General features: G+C 34.8%; 1 protein-coding gene across 4 annotated transcripts in view; it reads left to right on the forward strand.

Moving 5' to 3' along the window:
* Positions 1 to 1,977: 1,977 nt before the first annotated feature.
* Positions 1,978 to 13,565, forward strand: part of Axn (protein axin) — a 62,496-nt gene continuing 50,908 nt past the window's right edge. For 3 of the 4 annotated variants that reach the window (XM_013317027.1, XM_013317033.1, XM_013317031.1), the window contains exon 1: positions 1,978 to 2,183. The gene's annotated coding sequence lies outside the window, so the exon portion shown is untranslated. Of the gene's footprint in view, positions 2,184 to 2,403; positions 2,444 to 13,565 lie in introns of all 4 variants that reach the window. The other variant, XM_013317029.1, reaches the window with a different exon arrangement.

Consider the following 13,565-nt stretch of genomic DNA (forward strand, 5'->3'; position numbering starts at 1 on the left):
TAAGAACTTTGTCTATTTGCCCTAAATGAAAAATATTTAGCGTAATAATCGTACAGATCAACAATCGTTGAAGATGTTCACCATTGTACGGTATTAATATATTGATGTTGTTTTATAAATTTAAAACTATTCTATTTGATTTGATTGCTGATACTTGCAATATATACACAAATTATTCAGTTTTTATTAAACATAATTGATAAATATTGTTAAATGATAACTCACATAATTCTTAAATAACACAAATTCACTTCATATCAAAATATTCACACTATTTCGTATAAAAAAATGTAAAATAGAGTCCAACTTATGACAATTACTTATTTATAAAGTTTAATTCATGTTTTGAAATAAACTATTAAAGTTTCAATATATTTATGGAGAATACTAAAATAGAGGCTTCATTAATCACGTAGTTTTAAGATGTAGTGATGTACTGACATTGGCTTTAGAACTTTGCCTTACAATGTTTTAGTACTATAAATTATTTAAACAATGTTCTATAAATTTATACTTTAAAGTGTTAACTGTACTAAAATTTAAATATTCACTTGTTAATATATATTTAATATAGGGATAACTATGCCAAAATAACAAGAGTTCTAATTTGTAATATGGAAATAATTAGGTTTGTAACGTATGTATTCTGAATTTAGTTTATTTTTCCTCTTTTATGTGATTAGTTAACGTTTATTTAAGTTCCTTTTGTAAGAAATACCTCAGTTTTGGATTTTTCTTACTTTCGTAATTTATTATGTAGCGAATTAAGGAAGACAGTCATATTGCTTAGTCATTTTAGTAGTTTTAGGTCGCGTCGGAAGACGTTATCATGTAATTGGGTTTATGTTTTTGCTATTTTGTACCTGCTCAAGTGAAAACGACGAAAAATTTGTACACGTTTTAGTTGATTTATATTTCCCTGACTTTACCAAGGATGATGCAATGCAAATAATTGTATCCAAAGAGTAAAGAAGCTGTTAAAATATGTTCTATTTTTGCAGTGTTGTTGTCAACAAATTAAATATAATTATGGGTTTCCACTGTATTGACACTTGTTGTCAATCCAACATTCACTTTGTATAATACAGACAACCATGTAACAGTCGTCAGTCGAAACCCACACTAACTACGTCGTCAATTAAAATGTTTTTAGATAACAATATTCAAATTATTACAAAGTTGACAATTCGTAGTAAGGTGTGATGTAATTTAAGTTAATTTTTCTTTTTATTACTATCATTTAATTGATGGTTATTTTGTTTGTATGTCTACAGTAATGTGCAGTTGCTGTGCATAGATGTTCATTAGTTTGTTTTGTTATAACAAAAAGTGTTCTGTTCACATGTAATACTTGTATTAAATTTGACGTAAAAGTATTGTTTTATTTTAATCCTTTTCTGAAACGCATGTCCCGGGTTATTTCATATTAGAGGGAGGCGCATAGGAGGTGAGTGGAGGGAGTTTATACGACGGAAAAAGGTATTTTATCATAGTTTTGTTTTGCCAGCTTTTTAAGAACATCGATTAAAATTAATGCATCGATTTGAACTTTTATGTGAATCGAATTCAGTTGAGAAATATCGATCCTTGTATATAAAATAAATCTGCCGCAAAATTATAGCGTTTGATTTACATTATTGCTACAAATATTTAATCGTTTGAATAAAAGGTAAGCAATTATGCATTCTATCTTCAAAAAAATCATATTTTATGACCGCTGTTACAAGGTTACGTTGTTGGATTTCAATGAAGTGTCAAATGCGATCTATTAAAATGGCCCACCATTAGTGTGAAAAAACATTTAATTAAAAACTTCCTTTTTTAAACCTAAAAATTTAATATTAACATTATTATAAACAAAAGAGTAAGTTTTTTGTTTTCATCTGTTTACTGTTTTACTGCGTGAAGAGGAATGACAAGTTTAATGTACTTTGAGGCCGCTAGATATCGCTCAAGTGCATCAACACCATGGCGAAAGCGACGTCAACCGTGTGTGGGTAAATTTTTGTTTTCCACATCGAACTGCTGTTTCTTGTTTGTTTATAAGTTAAAAGACTGTTTGTTAAGTTTCTCGAAGTGTTTACCCGTTATCAAGTGTATCAGTTTATAGTTCAAAATAAAAAGTTTTGTGTGCAAAGTTATAACGAACTCTGGGATCAGTTGAGTATTCAGGTGTCAACGAGGTAAGGTACCAAAGCTTATTTCAAGATTACGACTTCTAAAATTAACGCTTTCCATCTCAAAGGGTATTTTAATGTTCTTGAACTTTGTAATTAGCTCAAGTCACTTTGTCGCTGCCGTATACATTTCATGTAACGGTTATTAATAATTCTTTAAAAGGTTATGTCTCATCTACTCGAATTTTAAACAGATCTTTGACGCTTAAGATGTTTTGTTTCTTAGAACTCGCTGTCGTCCTCCGGGCTCAACTCGGTAGATAGACGTAAGTTTATTTGTTTACAAACTTTTGGAATAGTGTTTACCTATTGACCTAGTATTGTCTATCAAAGTATTTTGGACCTTATATGAATGAGTGTTAGTATTAGACCCTTTTGCTGCTTTTCAAAATCCTAATATTCTCGAGCAATTCTTTCAATAAAGTTCAAATATTCTTTGTTCTTCTTTTCTAACCCTTAGATCATCTCTTTGGTAGACTAATTAATTACATTGAGTGATATGGTTATTTTTTTGGATTAAGACTTGTTAATTAGCTTATTTTACATTACAATTTCTTTGAAGTTTTACATACTTCCTTGTTATAATATTGTGTTAGCAAAATAATTAAGTCAAAATTAATAAATCAATGAACAAACTTAAAAAAAATAATTTTCCTATTTTGCAATTTCAATTTGTATTATTAATGTTTGATTATTTTAACAAGCATTTAAATTAGGTTAAAATGATTTCCAGTAACATAATTACTCATGGCAGCATAGTTCTTTTTAGAATTTGTGTTACTGACCCCTAAAATATTTAGGCTCACTGACGGTCAGTTTTTAGTTTCTATGACATTATCTAATTGACAAGACTTAACTTAAGATAATTTACATGAAATGACAGGAAAATAATTATAATAACTGCTTGGCAATATAAATATATATTATACAAAAACCGGTAACAGATTCTATTATATATATGAATATGTTCTACATCTATTCCAAATATCCCTTGTGCCTTCAAACAAATGTCTAAATTATATCATATTCATTAACAATATAAGTAAGATATATAGATTTTAATACATACATCTAAAATGGTGATTGTCACATTATGTTTATGATAATTTATTGTTTAAACAAATAGATATTTGTATTATATAATATGCAGGGAAAGAAATAACTATTGGCTTTTTAACATAAATGGTTATAGAAATTTAAAAATCTGTTATAGCAGTGTTCTATGTTTTTTTTTGCTTTTTAGCTATAGCTACTAATAATTGCAGTATCATATTAAATATGTAAGTTAAGAAGTCTATGACCTATTTATAAATTTCAATTTCAAGAAAATGTTTCAAATTCTCTCTGTATTTTCATACCCTTTAGTTTTGTTTATTATGTTAGTATATATTTATGTACATTGGGCACATGTATCAATAATATTCGTATCATAAAAGCGCGCAAACATCGCGGTACACAGAAACAATACGGTAAAAGCAATCCGTATAATAAAAGTAGCAGATGTATGATCAAACCGTCGTTTTATCTCGTTCGATATTTTTTTTTTGTGAAAAAGAGGTTTGCAACAATCAATTCCCTTTGTGCGCGACATCAATGGGAGCGGTTGCTGTGTACCCGTCCTTTGATCTCGCCGCCCTCTGAAGATGCGACAGTGCGCTAATGCCGGCGCCGCGGCGCGGAACGTCGTAAGCGCCTTTTAGGATTTGTTTTCAAGTGTGAAGCGTTTTAGAGAGGGCTTTATAATTACCCACTCCCGTCCACCCCCGCCTACCCCGCGAATCTTTATCATTATCTTAGTGATATGAAAATCATCGCGCTTTGTAGTGGAGTGTAGACAAGACTACTTCAGAGGCTCTTCAGTACAACCTCCAAAGAGATCTTGAATCGTTAAAATTTTATTTGTCTGCGACATTTGCTTGGTTGTTGAACTTTAAAGGTGAGAAGCATAAAAAGTTTTCCACACATGCCTCTAATACGAATTATTCTCTTTATACTTTATTTTATTAGAAGTTTAAAGTTTCTAATGTATAAGTACGTGAATGTCTACTATATGTCTTATTATATGTCTCTTTGCTTTGAACTTTTAGTGAAAAAAGATAAATAAAGCGAACTCGATTAAATTAAGAATTGAACTTAGCATGTGATAAAAAAAACTAGAGGCAAATTATTTCTTATTTACGAATTAATAAGGTAACGTTGACAGTAATAAACTTGTCTAAAATTAAATTAAATAAACAACAGAAAATGTATCGTGTGCACACCGCCTAATGCGTAATAAGGTAAGTAAAGCATGACGTCACGTCTGACCGGCGACTTTTAATTCCCATGCAAGGTTCCCGCGCGTCCCTTAGGAGACGACTCAAAGACGAACACAAACGTATTGCAAACGCTTTGTTAGCTTCACTCGTTAATGGAGATGGATACCGTAAGTTGATTTCGTAAGGGTTCGTAACATATCTCATTTACAAGGACTGCTAGAAATTTGAACCAAAGTTCCACTGTTCGAGTAATCGTAAGAGACAAAAAAAATGTCATGATTTTAAAAAACTTAGATTTCTTTGTGCAGATGCACTGTGGAAATCTATGGTCATAATTATTTGAAAATGGATACACACGACATTTTTTTTTTAACAAAATTGCCTAATACGAAAATGTTTAAATACAACAATGACAATTTTTTACTTCAAAGTTATTGATGTACTTAAACATTTTTATGTAAGACACACTAGGTTGAATCTCTATATTAAGCCTTCACTTACCTACCTATGTATTCTCTCGTTAATCTAGAAAGGAGACTAAGTATTTGCTTACATCTACATGTCTATTACAGTCAAGCCTTACTTTCTGCCGTAAGAAGCTTTACTTGTCTTTACTCATCGGCGTTAGTAAAAGAGAAAAGAAGGCGCATTAAAAATTCTAGGGACTTATTATTAAGTCTCTTTTAGATGCGAAGTAACAATGCGGCGCTGCATACAGGACGGAGGTCGATTTGTGTCGGCTCGAGTGGGGCTCGCCGTTAGACTGCCCGGGTAGTACACACCGCGGCCCCTGGCCCCTAGCCGCCTCTCTTGAGGGACCTCGGCGCAACAAAACGAATGCTTGCCTAAGACGCCCTATTGTTGACCTCCGTGTAACATAAGCGCCAAAGAGAATATTTAAACATCGGTCAGACTATCTTAGTTTACCCTTTTAGATGAATATGCTGATGTTTTTATTCACGTTAAAATGTTCATGCTTATGTCGATCGTGGCTATCAAATGAAATTTATGTATAAAACTGCCAATAACTTTAGATAAGTCACGTGATTGTCGCGCGTCATTTCCATACAATTTTGAAGTTCGTTATGGAATCGCTTCGAAGCAAATGCATTTTATCTAACCCCGCTGTTGTTACTATTATTACTTTTTATACCATTATCGAACAAATTGATAATAAATGATTATAATAATGACTGTGAAGACATAAAATATTCATGTTCATAACACTTGGACGTAAGTAGAACATAAGGCTCGATAGGTATGACGGGGCGGGCGGGCGGCGACGCCTGCTGTAAAGGCTTCCTTTGTCTCAGCTAAAGTACGTGTGAAGTTCACTTGATTCTGCAGTTGCAGGTGCTAAGGCGCGCTAAAAAAAGACAACAATAAAAGCTTGTCGGATTATATCTGCCTTCTAAAGACTTATTTATTTTTTCTTTGCTTTAGTTATTTCAAAGTAAAATAGGTGCGAGATTTTAGCTCTTACTAATATTTAGTTTGAAATTTTATAACGTTTTTCTTTGGTAACAACTAATGTTGTATTTAATTTTAAAGTCTAGTGACAAAACAAATAACACTCACTTTCTACTATTTTTCTTTTTGTCATAAAATAATTGTTAAACAAAATGAAACCCATTTAGGTGCAAAATTTGGCCCGATGAAATGAGAGGGTAGCTGTCGCAATTTATTTAAATAACGACATTTCCATTCAAGGTGGATCCCACTCAAAAGATTATCTCTCAAAGGCTCAAAGATCAAACAGCTAATAGATTAAGCAAAGTTTCCAAACGTGCATCAAAACTGTATCCAATAAGTTTCTCCCCATTCAATCCTTTAATATAAAACTTGACGTAAAGTTGTCGGCTCTAACATGCGGGTGCTCGCTCGACCGACCAAGTTTTTCCAGATCCTCGTCTTGGAAGGTAAACAGAGAATTTCTTCAACTTTGAATACTGCTTGATGCATTTAAGAACCGCGGGTCTATAGCCAAGATGCGGGTCGATGCCAACTTAAATAAAACTATGGAGAATGTAATACTAATCCCTTATTAGATACATTTTTAAAAAGTTTTTGTATGATAGCAAAGGTTTTTTAATATTTAAAAATGGATCCTTATTTAACCGCTTTTACACAAAACTCTAGCTACGCATTGCTAAGTGTAAACAAGATAGATGTGATAATCCCTGCATCAGCCTGGAAATCTTGGACGAGTACGAATGAAATGTAATGGTGAGTACATTTGTGAGAAGTGTGTCAAAGCGAGTGGTGAGTGGTGACCCATTCAGTGCGTCAGTGACGTAAGCGAGGCGCGTTGTAACAACCTTGCACCGGCTCGTTCATTGGCAGCGGCGCGGCGCGTCACATGTAAATGCGCTTCAAAAGCCGCCTTTCAGCCTCGCCCCGGGCTACGCGCCTAAGCTCAAAGTAATACACCTCTCAATGCGAATCTCTGCTGCGTCGAATCAATGCTTGTTGGAATTGCTGACTTGAAATGTTTCGCTATTTCCCTTATTGACGAGTGACATGTAATACTGTTCCTATCGTATCAGGCTTATTACAGAGGTATCAGGTTTTTTGTTTAAAATTTTACATTTAGTTGCGATCTAAATTAAATGAAACAGAAAACAATTTAGATATCCTTTAATTTATGAAATAATTCACTACAAACTATATTATTCGAATTCGTCTCATAACTCGATTCACCATTTCTCGTAGCACGTAGCAAGGTGGATGTTCAAACTAAGAACTTTGCGATGCACCGCAATTTGAATCTAAAGCTTTCACGGCAGGGTAGTGTTTCGTATAACAAACGCGGACGCCCACTGGGGCCCGTAGAACCGACGTCACAATTAATGGCCACCTGGCTCTACAGCTAATCGACCGATAGAATTAAATGAACGGACCGCACTAATTGCCCGGCAAGACAAAGGGGCAAACACTCGCCTTTGAGCCATGCGTCTAGTGTCACTCGAGGCGTAGAGCCGTGAACCGGCAGAGCGCGACCCGATGCTCGATGCCTGGTGCCCGCCTCTGTTGACGAATCGAGATCTCGTTCTCTCATATATTGACCGTTACGACACTACGAATGTTATTCTGTCAGTCCGGCAACGTCTTAATATTACGGTGTTCTGTCTCTGCTGTCGAGTGTACCATTAGGGCTGGGACCGACTAAATTTGCAACTATAGCGTATTGCATTTCAGTAATTTAAAAATGTTGAATTTAATATTAGTAATGAAGAATAAATTATCAATAAAAATATTGTGCTGTACGTCGCTAAACTATGCTAAAGTAACTACAATTTTTATTATGAAGATAATTCACCAGTGTCGATTTTAATCGATAAGTTATCCTGCAATATCGATAGATGACAAGACACAACCCTGCTCCATGTCTTAAGGCCGCTCCAATTACCTCTGTCCCATCCATTACACTGTAACCCGGTGTTTCTGCACTAGAACAGCGTCTTGTCTTGTCTTTGCTCGTGTGCCGAATCAAATTGCCAGTGCGTTCACCTCCACAATTATTGTCCATTGCTCAACATTCCATTTAATTCTGTTCTGTTCAAATTACTTTCTTGTATAGATAAGTTTTATGGCTCCTGTGATATGAACCATACCGTTGCATGTTTAAAGTTAAATTAGTTTTATAAATACACATTTTCATCGGCATGTTCTTGTTAAAAATATAATGTCTTTAACATAAGGCTGCCTACAGCCAGCATTACCTAGAGTCTATCAACAGTAGTAAGTTAAAAGTTCGTAAAAGCTCACTAGCAATAAAATCTCTAGTACGATTTAAAAATTTAGTCTCTAGTGCAAAGCTGAGTGCTACCTTTCTTCCCTTTGTCACAAAGCGGGCATAATGCGAGGGCCGGAGACGCCATCGACTCGTTTGCGGGGCGCCGACAAAAAGTAGATTGCGATCGCCATTGGCAGCGCAGCGCGTCTTGACACGGACCGGCGGTCGTTTTGTTTCTTCTGCCACACCCCACGACGCCCAAATGCAGTGTTCTTCGGGCTGCTATGACCCCCTTTCGGTGCACTGCACCCTAATTCACATTTCGGCACGGTGAAGAGGAGACTTGCCAGTTACAAAGGCTGAGTGTCGTCTGAGAAGATTCCGCTTTGAAGACTTTAGAGGTTACTTTATAGTTGCGGTTTCGATTTTGTAATTAGCGTTGTAGCGACACAACGTGAACCTTTGTTGTAACCGTGGTCTTTCACTGCTGAAGTCTACAACACATAGTTTTCTCTGTTTTTTCGGAGACTAAGAGAGATGACAAGATGTTTTTGTACAGGTTTTTCGATAACGGAAACACCGTATCAACTATATAAAAGTAATAGCTTTTATCAAACTACGAATTTACATAGAGTTTCTGGTTGCTATTATGTTTTCCACTTAACCTCGCGTGCTAAATAAAAGTGAACCAATTTCAAATAAATTTAATTAAGTATTTTTATGTAACGTTTCGTCCAACTTATTTAAGCTATTAAGTTGAAGATTTTTTGTCGCCAGGCAATTTTCTCGACCTTTAGAAACAAAATGAGAATACTGGTAAAAAGTGACAAGACTCTTTGAAGTACGGAATAATAATTGCGTTATTATGTTTTATTGGGACGACTTTATCAGATTTTCATTTACTTTGATATATTGCAAGTACATTTTTGAAGGTAAATTACGAAACATATTATTATAATAAAATAAAGTTTTGATTTATCTTCTATTTGATTATAAGTCTTACTCTGCATGACAGTTTTTTTTTTAATAAAAGTATTTGCTTTTTTTTTTGTTTCTTCGTTAACCACCATTACTTATCACAAGAATAATTAATAGGAATTGGCGGGAAAGATAACACAAGGAATATTTATATGTGAACGCTTCTGAATTCAAATATAATTATTATTTTATCGTAACATTATTTATGGCCAGATTTATTTACACGAGCATGTCATGAATGATACTTGTGAATTGTGAGAATATATCGTAAATTATAAAGCCTGTCATCAAAAGATTTTTATGTGATTCTACATTTTTTATCAACTTAATGAATATTAATTAATCTTCAGAGCGCTCTCGCTGCTTTGAGGAGTCGGACGTGTTTTGTCTCAGCTCAAACGTGACCTTAACAGGTGTGAGGCATAGGAGGAAGCGATTTTTTTATTTCAATCATTTTTCTTCTATCAACTTTGACTAGATTATCCATTGTGTAGATACGCATTGGTATTTCTGGGTTATTTTATGATTCTCAAATATATGACATATTCATCATTGTATGGTAGACTAAGTCTAAGAATCTGTCCCTAGTTCTTCTCTGTTCAACTGGGTAGAGTACTGTTTATGTGAGAGATAAAAATCAGAATATTGATAGTATGATTGGAATGGCTTCTTCAGCAAGTGTAATATGATTTAGGTGTGCAATGTTCAGTCCCTGGGGCTGGCTGGCGGCTGACGGCTGACAGGGCGACAGTTACCGTTGGCGCCGCGGCTGGAGTGGCTCGTTATCGGGCCCTCGCCGCCTCTCCGACACCACGTAACGACGCGCTCGAGTGCCGGCCCCGCGCGACCCGCTCACCCCTTCACAATCCGCCCCGCACCGCCTCGGCATTCCCCGCATCACCTATACGTATCGGACATATTATAAATCATGTATCTTTTACGTTTGAATCGTCTTGAAATTTAAATTTGAATCGGTTTAATATTAATTTTTCAAGCAAACATTTACGACTCCATAGCCTAAGGTAGCCTAGAGAAGGTAAGAGCGTGGAGTAGTTTGTTGGAGGTTCTGAATTTATTTCACAGTTATAACTTTTTTAAAAACAAACCTAATTTAGAGTACCTACGTCAAAAACTTTCTATAATGTTCTGCCAAAAATATACCATTTTCTCTATGCGCGAGCTATGATATGCGATCTATATAGACGCTATGCGATCTTTATTAGACTTGACAAAACATATTTAATTAAAATGTAACCCTTTATAAAATGTGGCAATATGTTACATAAGTAGATATAAACGATTTTATAGCTATTGAAAGTCCTGAGAGACGCGGCGCGACGCGACGCAATGCTCGCGCCCAATTTTAGTGCATATTTCGGCTTCCAGCGACGCCACGGAGCTACGAAGATTCGTAAATAAAAGCGCTAGCTTTTTCCCGTATTGGATTTTTTATGAATAAATGATGGAATTATAGCAGTGCCAAAAACACATTTTTGTTTTCTTAATTAAATATTTAGTCAAATTATCTCACAAGCCACGTTGCATAATTGTTTTCATCTCGTTGTAGTGGCCAAGAGAAGGCTGAATAGGCTTCTATTAAGTACACTTTCCAATCTACTTTTTATCAGGTGGACTTGTAGTCAAGTACTATCCTGGAAAGGAATTTTTTTTACAAATACAGAATTAACTGGAATAAAGCCATAACAAATTTGCATATATCCGTCACATTTAGATTCATTTAGTGTTGATTTGGTACAAAAAATTTACACTAAGGGACTGCTGAATACCAATACTAACTCACTGTGGTAGGTAAAACAAACAACAAGAGAAAATCTTGTTCGAAATTGTCTTAATAAAATATAGAAGTTTGCTTACAGTTTGCGTTAGTCAGTTCACTTTCTTATTAACTCGTTATAAATCATTTGACGTGTAAAAAAATAACCACAAAGAATAAGACCGGAAGCGAGGCGCCCGAAATGGTGTCCGCTGATTAATTGCCTACACTGGCCGAGTGGAGAGACGTAAATAATATACCTCTTATAAAAGTGGAAAGTAGTAGGAAAATCTTCATTTTACAATCCCATACAATGACGTCTTTTATTATTAAAAGTGCAAATATTAACTACATTATTCGTGATTGAAATACAAGTGACACTTCCTGGTATCGGGTTGCGAAGGATATAAGTTAGCATTTTTTCTATCCTTTTGTTGTCAGCTTTTTGCTTGACTACAAAATATCGTCATTTGCTTGTGTTCACAGTGTACAGTAAAGCAGCAGTTTATCATTTATATTATTTAACGTAATTATACTGTAACAATAGGAGGTAATATCGTTTATTCGTTATTAGCTAACATTAGTGTATTAGTAGCTCGCGGGTCGCGTGGGGGCGCGGGGGAGCAGGGTGTGGGCGTGTCGGCGCGGTCAAAGGGCCCTTTGATGTTTGCCGGCGGCTTAATGCACCGGCCGCGGGCGCTCCGCTCATCATTAGCAATTTCCCTGTAATTTGTTATCTTTACCGCTATTTATTTGTACGATTTCACGGCCGGAGTGACGTTCGCACCTCTCGCCTCGCGCCGCCCGCCCTGCTTCGTGTGGACCGTGGCCGGCGAGCGGACAACTCACGTGTTAATTAAAATTTTAATTAAATTTATAGCTAAGCTATAAGCTTTTATCACCACACTGATATTATTGTTCAAGAGCGTTTGAATAACACAACATTTACTATACTTGAGCTTTGATAAATTTTTCCAATATAATTTTTATAGTTTTTAAAAACTAAACCTTTGTACGTCATGTCATTAGCACCAAAAACTTAATGAATCACGCTGTATGTAGGATATGTTACTCTTTGTTAGATGTAACAATTTAGCAATGATAATTTATATCTAAATTTGCAACGACTGCATTAAAAAGCATTAGGCATCTGTTTAATTTAATTAGTCATGGGACTTTCACAATATATCATTGCGTATGTTTATAACACATCTATATTATAATAATTTATTACAAAATACACGGGCGAGTTGGTAATGCGTTACGCAGATTGTCTGCGTTAGGAGCCGCTGCCATCTGTTGCGATGATTGTTCACGCTTATTATTCGCATCAATACTCTAAACTCTGCAAGCAGATGTTACAGACACAGTACCTTTTTATTTAATATAATGTATTGTAATTTTTGGATTTATTTTTCGACGTACGCAAGAGGATAAAATTGTGAATGTGAATGAATTAATGTTTTCAAAAACGTAGACGCCATTTTTTTATTTGAGTAAATTATTGATTTGAATGACAGTCTATAAAGTTAAAATATACTGAGACGACTTTTTAACTGAAACATCAATGGGTTACTTATTTTAAACGTAAAAATAAAACGAGAATAAATAAAGCTATTGGTATGTAATGTCATTAATATTTCTTTTGATTACAGATCAAAGTGGTAGGAATGTAATAAGTTTAAGGCAACAAGATGATTGTTTGTTTAGAGCTGTAATGAACTATCGGCGTGAAATCAATCGCGCCGCGCGGCGGGGCGTGAGAGCGCTCGAGATCAAACGAGACCCGCCGGCGCCCGCACAGGGCTGACACAATCAATTCACTAATTAAAATAAGAAATGTAATTTAACTTGATATAAGATAATATTTACCAAATGTAAATACTTGTCAATGAATAATGGCGATTGTTGACAAGATTTACATTTTTATCATCATTTTAAATACAAAAATCTACGCTATAGCTATTAGGAGTAAGTAGAAGTAGTGCGTATTATGTATTCGACCTAAACAGTATTTTTATATTAGACTAATTTATCTATAAATTATAATAATAAATAGTGTTGTATTATGAGCTGAAATTCTGGTGTCCCTAGAACGGTATAGGTCAGAAGTAGCACAGTAGTGACTTAAAATACGAAAGGGAATTAATATTCAAAAAATCAATTTTGATATAATAGAATGTTATTGTATTTGGACAGCCCTGCGTTATATTTTGCGCGGCCAGAAAGTGAGTCGCCATATAATCGATGTTGGTGGCTGCACGCTCAGCGGTCACGGCTCATAGCTCTAACGCGACACATTACGTATATCTATCTATTTATTATACTTACGATAAGTGCTCCGTTGATTTTCAAATCTCTTAAAAATCTCTCATTTCCTTTGATGTTGTAATTCATATTTCAAATTACATTTGCTTTTATCTTTCATCTTTGTGCTCTAATTCATTTGAATTTTTTCAACGTTTCTTTTATGAATGAAAGGCGAACGAAAAATGAAAGCTGGTTCACCTGATCTTAACCATCATTGCATCATAAATATTCGGAAAACTTAAAATAATTGCAGATGCGATTCGTTTCGTTTCGTGTACCGTTTTTGAATTCAAAGTTTTTTTTTGTTGTGTGATATTGACAATAATGTGAGC

This window comes from Papilio xuthus, unplaced genomic scaffold (genome assembly GCF_000836235.2).
Source record: "Papilio xuthus unplaced genomic scaffold, Pxut_1.1 DF826945.1, whole genome shotgun sequence".
Classification (NCBI taxonomy): Eukaryota; Metazoa; Arthropoda; class Insecta; order Lepidoptera; family Papilionidae; genus Papilio; species Papilio xuthus.